This window comes from Mesocricetus auratus, unplaced genomic scaffold, assembly GCF_017639785.1.
Source record: "Mesocricetus auratus isolate SY011 unplaced genomic scaffold, BCM_Maur_2.0 Super-Scaffold_100008, whole genome shotgun sequence".
In the NCBI taxonomy this organism is placed as follows: Eukaryota; Metazoa; Chordata; class Mammalia; order Rodentia; family Cricetidae; genus Mesocricetus; species Mesocricetus auratus.
Genome location: NW_024429192.1, coordinates 9,448,267 through 9,467,534, shown reverse-complemented (window position 1 = coordinate 9,467,534; position 19,268 = coordinate 9,448,267). Strand labels below are relative to the sequence as shown.

The window sequence follows — 19,268 nt, the reverse complement described above, 5'->3', positions numbered from 1 at the left end:
GTGCTGAAGATGCCCGATAGCAGGGTGCATGGCAAACACACGGTGGCTCTACTCTGCAGATGAACGAGGATCCCGTACCTTGGGAAGTTCAAATCCGGAGCTTTCAAAGTGAGCTCAGAGTTCAAAAACTTTAGGAAAAAATAAAACCCCAAACTGCCCGCCCCAGGTTTTCATTCACTCATAGCGGGACAGTTCGTGCCTAGGATGGGGTAGATTCCCCTGGAAACCTCAGCTTTACTGCCCTGCGAAAGCTCCGGCAGGAACCCTGGGAAGGGTTAACGCTGAGTCTGGGTGTCTGGTGTGGTCGCCGTTTACCCGCCCAGTGGCTCTCAACTGTGACCCTTTAATACAGTTCCTCCTGTTGTGGTGACCTCCAATCATAAGATGGTTTTGTTGCTACTTCGTGAGTGTAATTTTGCTACTGTTACAAGTCATAAATATCTGTGTTTCCCAGTGGTTTTGGTGACCTCTGTGAAATGGTTGTTTGACCCCAAAGGGGTCATGACTCACAGGTTAAGAACCACTGGTTTAGAATATGAGGGGTTATAACATCACAGCCATATTTAGTTGAAGTAAGCAAAATTTCAAGCCGTAAATCACTTGTCTTAGACAGAGCTATAGTCCCTGAACTCAGTACCTGGTACTGACCAATGTAATAAGAGAATTCAATGATACATTAAAAAAAAAAGTTCTGTTTTCTACTTCCGAGAGATGCGTTTGTTCTGGAACTCACAACCTGAATCCGTGTTGGGACTCCTTAAGTATAGCTCAGTTTTGACTGCAAGCATGTGGACAGACAGACCCACCATTGTTATGATGCCTTGATTTACACTTCTGTCCCAACAGGACAGTTCTGAGGGCTGAGGGGGGCCTGAGCTAGTGCTCTCCGGGCTTGAAGCCCATTTCCCTAGCACAGATGTCATCAGGCCAGGGCCACCGGGATGTGGTCTAAAAAAGTGGCTGCTGGGGATTCACTGGTCTCTTAAGTGGGTTTAAACAACACCAAGTCTCCTGAAGAGAAACCGCTTCTACCCAAGGCTGGAATCTCCACTGTTCACTCCTTGACTAAGTATAAAATTTGGTGCCCCTGCTGGCCTGCGTTTCTCAAAAGCTACAACCTTAAGAGGACTCTTCATTGGAACCCAGTTGCCTTGGAAACTGAATAATCAGTACATATTCTTCCCATTTATATTTAAACGTCTTAGAAGCTATCTCTTTCACTAAGGACTGCAGCTGCAGCATCTAAACTTCTTACCCCCGCCCCCCCCCCCCCCCCCACAGAGCTTGCTGTTAGGGTGTTGTGAGCCTTGCACAGCTGTGGGAGCTGGAGAGGACTCCCACAGCCCCACTGGTCACATCTTGAGTCACACTGCACACTATTCAAAGGCCTCCTGAGTCCATGGGGTTGGAGACAGAGGAGGGTTTCTGCTGTTTAAAGACCATAGGTAATCGATTCCCCAAAGAAGAAAATGGCCGTCAGAAGTCGCGCCAAGGCTGATAAGATGACATTCCCTGCTGACTTTCCTTCTTGCAGTCACATAGAGTGTCTTCTGCAGAGTGCTGGGCATTCCTGGTGCCACATTCTGGTAATACCACTTTTTCTGTTATGGCTGCTGTTAGCATCTGCACATTGGCTTGTTTTCAACATAGGTGGCACAGTGCTGTGATCATTGTGAGTGTGTCACTTCAGACTCTTAGCATCGGGTCAATATGATGGAATCCCCGAAGGACTCTCTTGTGGGTGACGACCACGTTTCTGCTGAGGTTCCAGTGGCTTTGGCTTGAAAGTCCCTAACTGGTCCTTTCTAAGGCCCAAGGAAGGCAGGAAGCGATTGCCACAGGAAATCACATTTGCTGGCTAAAACGCTACACCTTGGCAGCCTTCCAGATTGAAAATGCTTACCTAGACCAGCTTCATTATCAAAGCATCTCATCACGCCTTCTCTAAGCTTGGACAGCACATGGTGGTTCACAGATCATACAGATCATAAACACACTATGTTTCACTTTGCAAATTCTGTTTCTCACCCCTTCTTTCTACAATGCCTCTTAAATGTCCTTCCTATTCCTGCCCTGGGGTTAAAATTAGACAAAGGAAATGATGTTAAAAGGAACCAAATTAAACCCGATTGCTGACGAGGAGGTGCCAAGTGGCGGACTACAGAATTAGGCAGATAGACATTCAGTAGCAGTTTAAGGAAATAATTTCCCCATTCATTTTTGTGGAGAGAAGTGTTCCTCTCATCAGCACAGCATGGCCTATACTGCTTCTGGGGGAGGAACGTGATTTCAAGAAGAGTGACTGAGAAGAAATGAGGGCTAGCAGGTTTCTTCCCTAATTTCTCAGTTATCCAAGGAGCTCACCTTTCCAGGGCTGGAGTGAGGAGTGACATTAAGGAGAAGCTTATCAGGAGACTGGGGACGGAGGGGAGAAAATTATGTGGAATCAACCAATCTCGAAGTTTGAGGGAAACAGCAGGGTACCCTCAGGAGGGGTAGACCCCCAAGTAAAAAAAAAAGCCCCGAACTTGCTTTCCCATCTTTTTTATTTTTTCTTTAATTTAGAGTTGATGTATCGAAAAGTTACTTTTTATATTAATGTATTTTTTTTTTACATTTCAATCTCGGTTCCCCCACCACCACCACCACACACACACCACCTCCCGCCTGCTCCTTGGAGAGGGTGAGGCCTCCCCTAGGAAGTCTACTAAGTTAGTCCCATCATCTCCCTGAGGCAGGACCTATTGCCTTCCCATCTTTACAGTACTTCTAAAAGGGACGTAGGTCCAGGTTTAAAACCAAAGTACTCGCTTCTGAGAGATCTCCTCCATCTCCCTCATCTCTGGTACCAATGCTGCTCTTAGGGTCTAAATGAAAAGATCAGGGAGGGTTTCAGAGCCGAGCAGAGCGCGTTCCTTCTTCATTCAAGCACAGTCATCTTTTCTGCGCCTACTGCCTTAAGTCTGCTTTTAATTGTTCTTAGAAAGTCAGCGCTTCCCTGAATAGTTAATTTCCTTTCTGAACACCGAGACCCGGAACGGTTTTCTAGTTGCTATCTCAATATCAGGTTTTAGATATGCTATTCACCGTGAGAAAGGAAATGCTTTGTGATACAAACATGTAGAAGGGTTCGTTTGCCTTGCTTTAAAAGGCAGCTTTACGTGTAGGATACAGGGTTGCCCATTAGTGCCTTTGACAGAAAGTTTTCTGTGGAAGGTCACTGCTGTAAAACATGCTTTGGCCTTGTTGGAGCCTTTTGTCTGGTGTTTACGGGCTCTCAGTACTTGAGGGGTGTCTTTCAGGGAGCAGCGGTGGAAAGCTAACTCTGCCAAGACTTACCTTCCACAGCCTTCCTCGAGTGCAGAAGTCTGCTCAGAATGCTGCTGTTTCAGCTACAAGAGGAGCGTGTGGGAGTCGAGCTCAGCGTGGAACCATGCGCACGGAGCTGACAGTTTTGCAGGGACGAGGAGTGGAGCACGTATGGAGCACGTAGCTGCTCTGATAAGGAGGGGGAAGCCGGCCTGCCGAAGCGCTCAGCAGATTGTGTTCCTCAGGGTCCGGGAGGGCAGGCAGCTGTGGCATGCCGGAAACAGAGTCGCTGTGGAGTACGTGCTCAGGAACTAAAGGAATGACACGGATTTAGGCAATGGCGCGGGCTTACATCCAAACCCCATTAAAAGGACTGCGAGGACTATAAATGCATGGTTCTGGCCTTAAGAGACACCGGGGTCTGGAGCCTGGACTTGATGCTTGACAGCTGTACAGCTAAGAAAAAGCGAATTTCTCTTGGACATGGTTTCCTTACGTGTTCTTTATCTGTGCTGGCGACAGGGCAGGTGATACGTCTGTGGCATGTGTGGGTGTTACTACTCTGACTTGTCTGGGTGCCTGCATCCATCCAACACATTCATCTTCTGGGTTGTCGTATTCTATGTTAATGTGGGTGGGGGCATGCCTCTCCAGCGCTTGCCTGAGTGTGTCACGCTAGGTAAGTAAATACATTCTTCTGTGGTTTGACTAGACGTGACTGGAAATGTGGCTGCTACTTTGTTTACGTCTCAGCGACACAGGTAGCTTCAGACTGAATGCTGCATCGGAGTTTTGGGGGACTGCCCAACTCAGGCTGCGTTAGCTGTGTGCCAACACCCGGCCCCTTCCTCTTCTGGACGTCGCTTGGCTCTCTCTGCAATACACAGAGCAGTTCAGCTTTCCTCAGGCTCCGACGCTGGCGTTGGCTTCAGATCCTCAGTCATAAATCCACCCAGGGCCTAGAGGATTGGCATTCCCTCCTTGGAGTGCAGGCCCAATCTAGAAGATAACTCATTCACTCACACAGAAAAACTCTGTCATACCTCAGGAAAAGCCACACACGCTTTGGGCTCCAAAGATACCTTAGAGACTGCTTCTCAGACTGTGGGGTGTGACCTCTAAGAGGTCACATTTCATGTATCCCGCATCTCAGATACTTACATTATGATTCATAACAGTAGCAAAATTACGGTTATGAAGTAGCAATGAAAAGAGTTTTATGTTTGGGGGTCAGCATGACACGAGGAACTGTATTAAAGGGCAACGGCGTTGGGGAGGCTGAGAACCACTGTCGTAGAGAAAGAGACAGAAACTTCTGCCTTTGCCTAGCTTATGTTGTAACTGGGATAGATGAGCTAACAGAAGCATAAAACATGCACACACCGAATGATGAAAGTGACGTAAGAAGAATAAGCATGCGGCTGCATTAATGAAGACTGGGAACATGATGTAATTTCTCGGTGTCACTGGCTACGTCTCAAGCGCTCACTGGGCTTGGGTTGCCACGCTGAGAACACTCTCACTGCTGCTGCAAGGTCTGTTGGCAGCAGTGACCAGGGTGTGTAGCACTGATGAATCAAGGGAAATGTGGTTGTGTGTAGAATAGGGGTGTGCTGGGGCTTTGCCACTTTGGAATCTCAGGGCAAGCCTCAAAACTTGGGACAACAGGAGGTGTCAGCTGGACGCTAGAGTGTCCCCAGAACTTGAGATATGGACTACATAGAGAGTTCCAAGATAGCTTTGGTTATAGGGTGAGACCTTGTCTTAAAACAAAACAGAGGAAGGGAAGGAGAAGGCAGAGAGGGAGACAACAGACAGATAGACAGACACAGGAGAGAGAGAGACAGAGACAGAGTCAACAATGACGCATGCTGGACTTGAAACTAGTACTAAAATTATCCATTTGGCCAGGTTGTTTCTGCCTCTGAGCCTATATAGGAGAACCCCACGATTCATCAAGAATCTAGGTTCTTTAAGTGGGTTCCTAGGAGTGGAGAATACTGTGGAGGAATATCAAGTAGAGACCTCCAGGTAGCCCCTTATAGAGATGGGCTTGTCTAGGGGAGGAGACATTTTTCTCTTTGTTAGACTTGGGTGAGCTACTTGAACTTGAGTGAACCTTCTGCTCTTTGAGTGGTACTTGGGTGAGGTTGAAGTGTGTGTGTGTGTGTGTGTGTGAAAGAGAGAGAGAGAGAGAGCATGTGTGTATGTGCATATGAAAGTATGGGTGTATATATGTGTGCATGTGTGTACTAGCTGGTGTGTATTTCTCTGTGTGTTGTATATGTGTACACACGCTCAAGCGTGCATAAAAAAAGACCAGAGGAGGACACAGAGTGTCATCCTCTCTTGTGTTGAGGCTAAGGGCGGATGTAGGATGTCTTCCTCTATGGCTTTCCACCTCTATGGTTTGAGACAGGGTCTCTTGGTGACCTGGAAACTCAGGGTTTCAGATTGGCTGTCCGGCAAACAAGCTTTCTAGCTCTGCCTGTCTCTACCCTTCCTCGTCCTATAGGCATGCAGAGTTATGCCTTTTTTTTTTCTTTATGTGAATGCTTGGGATTTGAACTCGGACCCTTATGCGTGCACAGCAAGCACTTGTACCTGCCGAACAATTTCCCTAGTTCCTCTGAAATGTACTTTGGGAAGCAGGTCTCCTCCAAGGCAGAAACCCTGTGTCTCCTTGAAGAAACGCAATGTCAGAGAGGCTGGCAGAGCTGCCTGTGAGAGCAGGAGAAGCAGCTACCTTGTCAAGCATCGCACTCTGGAGGAGCCCATACATGGGTGAACTGTAAGTGTGCCTTAGAGGTAAGCCAGTCTAAAGCCATATACAGCACCTGCCTTCACGGCAAGGGACAAAGTCTGTGTTTGTACAGGGATGAGCCTGGGTGGAGTAGCCCTTGCCCGATGACGGTTACAAGATGCCTCTCCATGCTGCGGCAGAGGGTGTCGTTTGACGGCTCGCCTCAATGGGAGGTATCAACAGCTCAAAATACCATGAGGCCAGTGAAGGGGGACTGTGGTGCTGGGACAGAAAGACATGACCGTGTGCCGTTCTGGGGCTGACCCCAGGTTCCCGAGACGGAACAGAAGTGCACGAGATTCACAAAGTGAGGCAAACCGAGGGGTGGGCTGCGTTGCTGGGCTCCAGCTATGGGGTGTAGCTCAGGATTTCCAAAGGCAGCTGGAATGCTGAGCTTCCGTGGGACGTGGCCCGGTTTCCAAAACCAGTATTTTAAACATTGTGTTGTGTTTTTAACTAGGTGAAAGTAAAACTATCCTTATTAAAATCTGCTGCTGGAGTTTGGAGACTTGATGAAGTCATACCTCCCAAGAGGCAGGAAGGGGCTGTCTACAAAAACATGCCCTCATTGTATCTTCTGCCTCTGGTTGATCCTGCCCCCCAGGTATGTAGCTTAAGCAAAAGTTGCTTTCAGTGCCTGTGCGTAGTGTTAGTCTGAACCATTGCTAGTGAAGTTGCAGTCCGTTTCCTCCTGCTTGATCCTCCTCACGTGAAGCTGCTCTGTCCTTTTCCTCCCTGCCTCCCTTCTTCCCACTGTCCTCCCTTTGTCCTTTCTTGAAGCACGGTGGACGGAACTCTGGGTTTCGCTTGCTCATCAAGCACTCTACTGAACTTTACCCCCAGTCTTCTGTCTCGTTTGTATTTTGAGATAATGTCTCACTAAGTGGACTGGATTGGGACCTTGAACTCACTCTGCAGCCCAGGCAGCCTTCGAATTTGTGATCCTCCAGCCTCAGTATCTTAAGTAGCTGGAGCGGTAAGCTGCACCTCCAGACTGATCATGGGGCAGGTCTGTTAAACTCAGAGGCTCGTTTCCATTTTCTTTATCACGTGCTGGGATAGTGTAGATTCCTTTACCCCCTACAGGGTGGCATGTAGCCAAGGCTGGCCTGGTCTTCTTGCCTGCACCTCCCCCGGCATGATGTTTTAGAGTCTCTAGAGGCGAGGCGATGGTACCATCCCCTCCCCCACGTCCTGGAGATCTCAGCCGCCTTTGATCAGTAGGGTGCAGTTCTATGGAAGCGATGCACACAAGACTACTTGTACTTTTGTTCAGCTCCGGAATGGTTGTTCTTGGAACTTGAGTCATGATGAGCAAGCAGGGATGTTCTGAGGTCAGCATGCTGTGAGAAAGTCATGTGGAAGGGCCGTGTGTAAGCACCTCACCCACTAGCAACACCAGCTGAGCCTGGCTTCAAACTCAGAGGCTTATGTTTGAGCAAAAGCCTCCAGATAATCTTAACCCCGGTCACCATGCCAGGTTAGCCTCCCCAGCTGATGCTTCAGGCACATGGGACAGAGTCCAGTCACGTACACAGGAGTCCACGAGCAGTAACAGTTGACCTTGTTGTTATAGGACCATGCCTCAGGAGTGATTTGACGCACAGTAGTTGTCTGAGATGCTAAGACATCTAAACTTTGGACGTCGGTTGCCTTTTCTGTCTTTCCACTTAGATGTGTAATAATCACGTTACTTAAGATAGCCTAGACAGATGTTTTGAATGATTCCCTGATGTAACTCCTGCATTTCTTTGAGTCATTTCCATCTTAGCAAATTGCAACACCACTCATTCATTCCTTTCCTGACTCAAAGCCTCGGAGTCATCTCGTGCATCAATTCCTCTCTCGTCTCCAACATACTGCTACTACCAAACAGCTTTCATCTGCCTATGTGCTCCCTGCACGATGCCAAGATCCCCCTCTGAGCTTTTCTGCATCTCCCCATTGAGCCCTGAGAACTTTCTAGTTGGACTCCTTGTTTCCCTCTACACTCTGTTCCCCACAAGGGGCTTCAGAGGGCGAGGGGAGTTGGTGAAAGAAGGAAGCAGAGATTGACCTTCACGTTTAGGCACAAGGAGGGATTCAAGCAAATGAGATTCAAAGAGATGAGCAGAAAGTTGGGATCGGTTTTCAGAGCCTCGGCAAAGGCGTATGTGGATGCTGAGAGAGACAGGACAGTTTCACCGAGCGTGGGGATGTTGGTGTGGTTGCAGGCTGTGCATTCGGATGGAGAGGATGGCTTCAGGATGAAGGACGAATTAACTGAGGAGGGGCACCACTGTCCAGTCGGTTTTAGGTATTGTGTAGATTCTGGAATCTCTTTAATTACAAGGGGAAACTGTGTGACACAACCAGCTTTGCGTTTCTGAGCATTTCTTTGGCTTGTACGATGATGGAACTGAGGGGAGCCTCAAGAGGCTTTGGCTCTGGTCAAAGCTGTGGCGGGTTGGAGTCGAGATACGCCTGCAAAGGTGGCTAGATTCACGAAAGGTGGTCAAGTGACTCATCGCAGGTATGGAGAGAAGACGGATAAAGGAAAAGGATAGAGTCAATGGGCAAGCACCATCAGAGGATGTCGCTAGTGAGTGAGATGACGAGACAGTGACTCCCAAGGGTAAAGGATCGAGGAGCTCTACCAGAACCTAGTGATGCGCGTGCAAGCTGCTGAGTTGTGGGAGTTGGTGGGATGGACTCCACTGCAGGATCCCAGGGCAAAGCAAGTGAAATACGGACAGGATTAGCTGAGATCCCAGCACAGTTCCTTCTGCGGGGCTGATCTGGATAGCACGTGTCCAAGCTGCAGCCAAGCTATTACAGCAGAGACACTGTGTAGTGTGTGCGTGCGTAAGTGCGTGCGTGTGTGTGTGTGTGTGTGTGTGTGTGTGTGTGTGTGTGCCCGCCATTCTAGCCACCTTTTGAAGATTCAGAGCTGAACTCTGCTTGGGACTCCAAGATTTCTGTCACACACTGCAGTTCTTTTGTTTGAGGGGTCAACATGTTTAAGTCATAGCTGGTAAAGAGCACAGTGGCCCTTTTGTGAGCTCTCTGTGCCCCCTTTATGTGGCTGCATGAGGCAAACTGCTTTGCAGTGGGAGGAGAGAGTCCAGAAGGGCGAAGAGAGAGGAACTGCAGCCCTGCTCACTGGGACCGTTAGTACAGCGTATCCTCCTTTGTCCTCCTGCTTGGGAGGACAGTCGCTCCATGGTTATGCCTAGCTCCGTGGAATGTTGAAGAACAATGTGCTCTAATGTTCTTTTTGGCTTCAATTCTGCTCTCCAAATCCTCAGGACTGGTTTATCTTTAATTTTTCAGAGCAGGGATTGGACCCAGGCCTTGGGCATAGCAGGAAAGTGCTCTACCACTGACAACATACCGGCCCTCCTTCTCTTCCTTGATTTTGAGAAGGAACATTGCTCAGGTTGGCTTTGAACTCACCTCTAGCTCATCCAGGCATTAAACTTACTATCTTCCTGCATCAGACTCCTGAGTGTTAGGATTATGGACCTGTCACACCAGACTTAGTTTTCTCTTCACTGTTTTTTTTAAGTAAGCATACAAACTGATTATTTCCTCATGACATTTTATGATATAAATATAATTATATATGTTTTTCTTTCACAACTCCATCTCCAATACACTCACTCTTGCTGGTCTCCTTGACCCCTACAAACAGTCTGCTTCCGTGTCACATTTATTCAGTGTCTTCTCACCACCTCCTTGAGATCTTCTCCTCCCCATGCATAGCCCTCTTCAGACTTTTATCACACCCATGCGCACCCTGACTCACATTTGCACACCCCCACACATGATTTAAGTCTAGACTCTGCACATGAGAGAAAACACACAGGCTGTGTCTTTCCGTGCCCGGCATATTGCATGTAACACGATTTCCAGTTCTGCCTGTTCTCTTGCCAGGACCATGATTTCACTTTTCCTTGCAGTTGAATACAGTTCCATTGCGTATGTGTCCACGTTTCTCTTTACCCATTGTCTGCTGACGGATGTGGAAGCTGCTAGCGTTCCTTCCCTACTGGGAATACTACAGCAGTAGGCACGGGCGTGCAAGCATCTTTGACATACACTCTTCAGCTAGGTTCTCAGGAGTGGTAGAGCTGGGCAGTAGTACCTCCACCTTGAGTGTTTTGAGGGACCCTCAGCATTGAATTCCTCAGTGCGGTTTATACCACCACCGGCGGTAAGGAAGGGTCACTCTTCCTCCACCTAATCACTGGTATTTGTTGCCATCTTTTTTCTTGATGACAGCAATTCACGATGAATAATCAGAACACGATTATCGTGCATTTTCCTGATGGCTAATGATTATGCATATATTTTCCATTTTTAAAGTATCTGTTGTCTGTATTTCTTTTTTGGAGAACTTTCTATTTGGTTCATTAACTCATTGGCCATTGGATGGGGTTTTGTACATTAACTTTCTGTAGCTCTCCCCCTCTGTCTGTCTGAATTCATGTGTGAACATGTATGACTATGTGGGGAGGTATGAATGTGTGTTCATGTGTGCCTGGAGGCCGGGAGTTGACCCCGGGTGTCTTCCTCAACTGCTCTCCACATTGTTTTTGGAGAAAGTCTCACTGGGTCCGGAGCCTATCAATTTGGCTAGAGTGTCTGGCCAGCAAGCTATGGGGATCCTCCTGTCTTTTCCTCCCCAGTGCTGGGACTACAAGATGCGGCAGTCGTTTGCTTTTACATGGGTGCTAGGGATCGGAACTCAGATCACCGGGCTTACACGGAGAGCGCTGACTGACTGAGCCACCCCCATGTCCTGGCAGTTCTGCATACATCTCAGACATGAATATCTTGTCTTATGTAGTTTGAAAAGACTATTTCCTGTCTGTGGACTGTGTTGAGTTCCAGTGACTATTCCCCCTCCCCATCATGTAGAGCTTTTCCGATTCAGTCAATCCCGTCTATCAATTCTAGTGGAAACCAGGAAGGCAGTAGTACTGAGGGTAATGCAGAAAGCAGAGGCTAGGCTCTGGAGGTTTCCGAGGGGAAGGCGGACTCTGTTGATGATGGTGCTGGAGGCCATTTGCGTGATATTTTCACAAACAACCTAGATGTGTTCTGCCCATGTCCTGAGAACCTGCCTGAGGCTCCTTTAAAGCGCTGGATTGACTTCTTTGGCAGAGGAAATCCCCGAACATCACGTCTCTGGCACTGTTTCAGGAGGCTGCAGTCTTTAGGAGGTGGAGCCTGGCTGGAGGAAGTATATCATTGGGGGCGGGTTGTGAGGCTGATAACTCCACCCCACTTCCTATCCTGGCTCTGCTTCCAGCATGCACATAAAAATGTAACCAGTGAGCTCTGTTTTCCCACTGGAGTGCCATGCCATCCCTGCCGTTATAGACTCTAACCCCCTGGAACTGTAACCCGAATGTTTCCTAAAAGCAACCCTTCTCTGGGCTGCTTCGGTTACGATATTTTATCACAGCCACAGAAAAGTGAACCAACACAACCACCATCACCCCTGACCCTGCGATCATAATCCTTGGGAGTTGTATGTTGAGGAGTAATCAGCGAATATGCCTTTTTATCAAGACTTTCGCTATAGCATCACTCTTCATAGCACATGGCCGTGAATAAACTTCTAACGCATCAATATACGCCTACTCAGTGCAACGCTTGGTTGAGAGCTCATCTTGTACTAGACGCGGTATTCAGCTCTTACTTGTTTGTTTGTTTTCAATCAATCTCCGCAATAACATTAAAAGCCAGCACCCCTCTTGAAGAGTCTTATGCAGCCAATAAAATGTTTATGACAAACACAAAATAGCACTAAAATGCTCATGATAAGTGAGCATGATAAATGCTAAACGATGCTTATGTATCCATGGTGGTTGATAACCGGGTACATTCAAAGTGATCTAGGAATCAAAGCGTTGAAATGAAGTCCACAAAAAGCGAAGCGATTTGTTAAAATTTGTTCTGAGTGCTTGTGACTCTTGAGACATCATAATAAAAGTATTCATGCAGTTTTTTTTTAATGAGAAAGTGCTATAGGTGCATCTGCCTGTATCTAAAGCAAGCTTCGTTTCTCTAAGCTAGAAGCTGGTACATTGGCAGTGGCCTCCAAGGCCACATGCTTCCTGCCTGTCCCTCAGGCCTGTGCCCCTAGGGACTCCAGGCTCTTCCCTCTTTGGGACATTGGCCAGTGGCCTTCCTCTTTCCCTGCGGGTTCCAGGTGACTTCTCCGGGTTGTCGCTTTCTGACTCCCTGTTAGTTAGGGCTCTATCCTGCGCTCACTACGCCGCCCTGTTTCCAGCCCCACACACTTCTTCACGGACCCTTTCCATGGCACCTGCCGCCACTCCGCATGCTGTAGAATTGGGGTGCTTTGTTTTGTATAGTTCGCACTATGTGTTATCTGTCTCACCCCATTAAAAGATGAGCATCCCAGAGGCAAGAGGATTTACCGTTTCATTTGCGTTACATCTCAGATTCCAGGAACTCAAGAAGATCTCAAACAGTGCAGCGAATGTCTGTCCCAGTTAGGGTTTCCATGGCTGCGATGAGACACTGTGGCGGAAAGCAACTTGGGCAGGAAAGGGTTTATTTGGCTTACGCTTCCACATCACTGTTCATCTGAATAAGTTGGGACGGGAACTCAAAACAGGCAGGAACCTGGAGGCAGGAGCGGATGCAGAGGTCATGGAGGGGAGCTGCTCACTGGCTTGCTCCTCCTGACATCCGTGGGCTGCATGGCCCCCAATCACTAAAAATACCCTAAATCGGATTTTGTGGTGGCATTTCTCAATTGAGGTTCCCTCCTCTCTGATGGGTCTAGCTTGTGTCAAGTTGACACAAAACTAGGTAGCACAATGTTTCTGATAGTATTGTCCTAGAGTAAGAAAAACATTGAAGAAAATGAGAAAAAAAATCCCTGGCGTGAATTCTGAGAAAACACAAGGAGAGTTTACTTGGACAATGAGTCCAGCAGGTCTTGTGCCATCCGAGTTATCAGTATTATGGTCCTTTTGCAGCTGCCCCAACTGGCCATCGGCTAAGACTTAATACGATATTGCTTGGTTCATCTGTTTCATTTCACTTGTAAGCAGCATCTTACACCGATTTTAACATGGTTAAAGGAACACAGTTGTGAACCTGGGATTGTGTGTGTGTGTGTGTGTATGTGTGTGTGTGTGTGTGTGTGTTATCGTCATCTTCATTGGCAGGAGCATCCTGTACTGTGGTCTTGTCGATCGATAACTGTGGCTTCCGGAACAGAAGGTGCAGTCTTTTCTTTATGACTGTAGGTGGCAGCACACCACTACCTATGATCATCTACAGGGGCTGGGCTGCTAAGTCAGAGCTGTTGGTCAGGGGACAGCAGCTAATGAGCAATCAGTCCAAGCTGAATGGCAAATTGATGTCTTCATTAAGTGAACAAACTAGCTTCCTTTAGAAACAAGGTCAGGGTAGTCATGTCTCGGTGGATTTATTAAATTAAAGCCTGGCCACACTTAGGTAGTTTCACTGTGCGACTGGTGATTTATCTGCAGGGAGCATATGCACAACTGTCCTCCTCAGCACCGGCTGCTCTTCTTATATAACTATTAATAAAAGTTGGTTTCCGTATGTTGTCTCTGTTTTTCCACACAAGGTAAGTGAAAGTGATTATCGTGAAAAGCAGCCTCTCCTCAAGACGATCTTGTGCCCCGTTCTAAGATGAAGTAAGATCTTCCCTTTAAGTTTGATTGGCACTTAGGTGGATCAATTTAGAGTATGCAGATGCAAAGCGTGGGGTTTGCTCTGTCTGTATGCCACATTCTAGGCGGCCTGGATAGCTAATTTCACCATTGTCAGGGAACAATGCTGAAAGTCCAGAAACCATTCTCATGAAATGTCCGGGGCTAGGTGAACGTATGATTCTCAAAAAGTTACGTTCAGCTGAAATGTCAAGGGAGCCCCAAGTATGAGTTGCGTGTTGTTATGGTTTGAATTTTAAAACCCTAAGAGCCACTGGAGTTTGGCTGCAGTCCCAGTGAAAGACTGGGAGATACTGGAGCCTTTAAAAGGTGCCCATTTATAAAAATATACATGCATGCGTTTGTGGCTTTAAGGGGGTCAGAGGACAGTCTACAGCATCAGTGCCTGTTTCTGCCTTGTTTGCGACAGGCTCTTCCGTGGTGCACAGGATAGCCTCCTGTCTCCACTTCCCATCTTCCCTCAGGTGCACTTGGGATAAAGGTGCACACGCTACTCCATTCACCTTTTATGTGGATTCCAAGGACCCAGACTTATTTGTTTGTGTAGCAAGATCTTTATCCATTGACCCAGCTCCTTAGCACAAAGATTTTTCTTTCTTTTAAAAGCAAAATAAAACTTTTTAATTATTATTTTATGTATAGGGATGTTTTGCCCACATATCCATCTGTGTAGCACATATGTGCAATGATCCATGAGGCCGGAAGAGGGCATCATATGCCCTGGGACTGGAATTACAGATGGGTGTGAGCTATACAGATGCTGGGAATTGAACCTGAGTCCTCTGGAAGATCAGCCAGGGCTCTTAACCACTGGAGTATCTCTCTAGACCCCAATTCCAAGCTCTTTCTTTTAACAAACTGATTATCTCATGTATTTAAAGCAAATGAAAAACTTTCTGGTAGAGTGGCCAAGTCTGACAGAGCTTCATTTCCCAAATAATATTTTTTCTCATCCAATATGCATTAAAAAATATTTTTGCACACTATTTGCAGGTTGAAGTCTTCCGTACACACACAAGAACTTGACCGTTGGTCTTACTAATTCAAAGAAAGTGGAATCACTTTGTTGTTGCCCTAACTGCTGTTAATGGGACAAACAAGGGAAGACTTTTGGCACTTATTCCCTTTTCCTACTATAGATATCAAAAGCTGGATTAACATATGCCCACAAATATAAAGATGTAACATTATTTTCTTTGGAGGTAAATTTTAAAGGATTTTCAGTCTTTGTTCTGTGATAACTCTAACCTAACTGTCCCTACTGAGTTCTCAGTTACCTTCAGGTTGATTTAAATTCCTTCTGCGACCAAGAACAGGCTATGGGGACCATGTATGAATAAAATACCCCTTGCCAAATAACAACATGTAGCAATGATTTTTGTTTGTCTCCTAACTTCAGACTTTCTTCTCAGGGTATCAGGGTAATTACTTACTGAGGCTCTTTCTATCTAGTCCTCTGGAGTGTTCAGATTTCACTGATTCGTCATTTCCTAAGACTCCAGGAGCTGCATCTCATTCCCTCCCGGAACCTTCATTTCCACGATGCTGTCCCTTCCTATTCATCCTGCATTGATCTTTGTGTCAGTTTTGCATATGCAGTGGTTGGACTGAGTTGACCTCAGCAATGCTGCTTACACATGTATAGGATGACGGTAGGTTGGCTTGGTTGTATCGCAGAAGCCCGGCTGTCTACGCCTGTAGTCTAAACTAGAGGTCTGTGCATCTGTTGTCTATTCCTCTTACCCTACAGCAGACTGGTTAGGGTGTGTTCCATGAGAACCTGTGAAAACTTGCAAGGTCTGCCATGGCTTATTATGACTTCTACATGCGTCATCGGCATGAGTCATATAGACAAACTCAATGCCAAGGCAGAAATTCGTAACACCCACACAAAGGCTCTGACCAGGGTGTAGCCTTGTGGAAGGATGGAAGCTTTGGTACCAGTCCTCCAAGTTCCCATCACCCCCTTCGTCAGTCCTAGAGCTGTGAGGAATGAACTCTCTATACATGCTGTATGCAGTTGGAGAACGTAAAGCTGAAGTCTTGAGAGAAACAGATGTAAGAGACTGTAATCCTGATAATCCTCCAATTCTGCCATCACTGTTGGTGAGCTCAGACAGGTTCACTTCCAAGGTCTAGTTCATCAGCTTTACTTCTGAGATATAACTGATCACCTTTCCTTGCTTTGGGATGGGTATCCTAGTTTGGTCTCTATTTCTGTGTTAAGCAACATGACCAAAGGAAACATGAAGAGGACATGGTTTATTTCATTTTGCAGTTTACAGTCCATCAAGAGGGAAGCCAAGACAGGAACTTGAGGCAGGAACCTGGAGTAGAAATCATGAAAGGACGGCTTTACTGGCTTGCTCTCTCTGACCTGCTCTGAGGCTCTTTCTGTCTAGTCCTCTGGGCTTTTTTATGGAGTCCAATGCCCAGGGATGGCTCTGCTCACAGTACTCTGGGTTCTCCTTTATCAATTAGAAATTAAGAAAATACTTTACAGACACCTCTACAGGGCAGTCTCATTGAGGAAATTCTTTAGTTGAGATTCTGTCCTCTAGATAACTCTAGGTTTCTATCAAGTTGACAGTGGAAGCTAATGATGAAAGGGACTATTTCTTTTATAAATTGGCATAAATGCAGGCAAAGGATTATGACCCGCACATACTGTGTTTCCAGATAATAGCACTTTGATATTAAAAGGAAGTTTCCTCATCCTAATGCAATGCTTTTAAGTTTACTTGAAGAAATAGTTTTTTTTCTTGTTAGAAGAAAATATCACATAGTTATCAAATTAAACTGGGTTAATATAAATTAAAATGTTATATAATACATAGTTATGTATTTATAAGTGATTGTTATAAATTGGACTAGAGATATAAACTAAGTTAGTGCAAGGTAAAAATAATCATAGTTTTGACCCAGGAATTTTATCCTTAGGAATTTGCTTCCATAAAATAATGTAATAGAAGCAAGATCCATATGCATGAAGTAGTTTATGATAACCTCGTTCATTACACTAAAGGGAAGCAGCCAATTGAAGAGAACGCTGTAGCAAATTATGTCAGCATACTACGATGTTGTTTTTAACTATGTTAATTAAGAAATCGCATAAAACATTTAAATCTCCCTATGGCATAATGTAAATCAGCACTTACCTGGGCATCCAAATTATATAGATTCCTCCCCAAACATATTCATTATATATATATACATATATAGACAAACTCTGTATATATATATGTAGAGCGAGAACACATATCTATATCCATCTACCTATCTATCTATCTATCTATCTATATATATATAGAGAGAGAGAGAGAGAGAGAACACATCATTGTTTTGAACCTTCTTGTAATTTGTTCTTTTTGAGATAGGAGACACTCATTATCTCTCAGTAAAATTATCCTTCCAGCATGAGTCCTTCGTTTACACATTGCCAAGGTCCCCTCCTAGAATCAAGACAATGATCCACACATGCTAAGCAGTTATGAATAAAGGGCTGAGCACACTGTGTGAAGACCCGCACATCTGTGTGGCTATGATGGCGTTGTCTCTGGGTGAGAAAGTGGTGGATTCCTGGAGGGATTGTGGAGTCTACAGTGGTGGAACCTGGCCATGGCTGGGCGAGAGGAGGTGAGGAGGTAATGGACCTAAAACCAGCAGGGGCACGGCCGACGTTTGTGCTGTACTTTCTCTCCTCCTCTCTGTTGTAATCAAGCCCTCGGTTAACTGTGTTACCGGACCATCCAAGTGTTTTCCGTACTTTCCAAGATCAAGGGAGGGACCATATTCCTAGATAAAAGCAGAACTTGGGCTGCATGGGCAGGTGGTAGCTGTGACTTGGGGTGACCCGGAATCTCTGGAGCAATGGCTCAGAGTGAGAGTGGCTAATGGTGTGGTGAACAGTATTTGTACTCACCGAGTATTTCATTTTTTTCTTCATCCTTTGCTGCCGGTGGGTCATTCTTTCCTACTCCGCTAAACCTCGTGAAGGCCATTTGGCTAGAAGTGGATAATGAAACACAGGCAGGGAAAATCCCGTGCAGACACTCTGAGAAGTGTACTGCGCTGTCCCCCTCTGTCCCTTCTTTCTCCCCTGTGCGAGCCAGAGCTTCTTGGCCTTGGCATGTGACGTGTGGATATGGTGGTTAATTTCACACGCCCTTTGCATTTATTTACATCATGTTCTCGTCATATCGCCAGTATCATTTGTTTCTGTGTATGTCACTTAACAGGTGGCCTCAGCGTTGGGGAGAGTGACTCAGTGAACCAGACTGCTTTCTCTGACTAAGTGGGTGTCGTTCTGTCAATCCACCCGTGTTCTGAACTGAACAGGCAGTGGAGGGAGGAGAATCCACCTCCTTCCACGGGGACATAGTGACTCTCAGGGCAGACACACCGTTGGTTCCCCAGGTTCACAGGCCTTTGGATCCACACTCGGCTAGGTTTCCTGTGTCTCCAACTTGCATATGGCAGATCAAAGGACTCAGTTACTGTAGTTCATTGAGCAATTTGCTCAGAGTCTTTGTGCTGATAACCGATAACAGCCTTGTGACTCTTAACTGATAAAGCCTTGGGACTCTTCTAGAACACCCCAGGAAACTAATAAACCTGTGTGGTTGTGAACACTTTAGAGTGGGGCTCATTTGTTACTGTGGTATAATTCAACCTATTTTTATTCGTACAGTACGATTTCCCAAGAAACAAAGAAATGGAGTACAGAAGACTGAACGCTGTATTGACTGACACCCAGTAGGGAGTTCCTAAAGATCCATGGACCCTTTGGGTTGCTGGACTTGACTTTGCACTTGAGGATTTCATGTTGATGTCAAATAGTGCATTCTGAAATGTCACTTCTGCCTTGTAAGTATCCGCTAATTCTCAACAGTCTCACTCGACTTTTGCCTCTTCTTTCAAACTATCATGTTCAGAGACTTCAGTGACAGCTGCCCTTGGGCTTATGAACAGCAATTTAGAGAGTTTATCTGATGAACTTTGGCTTGATTTATACATGGTTATCAAAAACTTGATACAGCTTGAGAGAAGAACCACGCTGTTGGCAGATCCTGAAAACCTCTGTCTTAGCGACTCCCCGGTTTTTACACAAGGAAGCTAGACTGCTTATTATATTTTTAAACGAGAAGATTTGACCATAAAATGCATTAAAAACAATCCTCCCAAACTCCACAAGGTCAGGGGCCCACATCAATTGGAAAGAGCTCACTAGTTTGCAGTAGACTGGGTGCTGATGGGCATGGGCCGCTGACAGATGACTAAGCAGTTGCTGTAGGGGGTTGTGAGGTCAGCCGGAAGAGGCTGTGCTGGAGAAGCAGCTTCCAACACTACTCTCGCTATTCCTCTTCTGCCCCTTGGGAACAGCAAGCAGAGGGACCAGTACGGTTCCCCCAGATAATTAAAGAACAAAA

The 19,268-nt window shown here is 46.3% G+C and overlaps 1 long non-coding RNA gene across 2 annotated transcripts; it reads left to right on the top strand.

Annotated features, from left to right (window-relative positions):
• Positions 1-6,560: 6,560 nt before the first annotated feature.
• Positions 6,561-18,727, top strand: LOC121141904. 2 transcript variants are annotated; one of them, XR_005878847.1, is made up of 2 exons: positions 6,561-6,716; positions 18,530-18,727. It is a non-coding gene; the product is annotated as an uncharacterized LOC121141904 (long non-coding RNA). The 2 variants fall into 2 exon arrangements; XR_005878848.1 differs by lacking the exon at positions 6,561-6,716 and adding an exon at positions 7,442-8,408.
• The last annotated feature ends 541 nt before the right edge of the window (positions 18,728-19,268 follow it).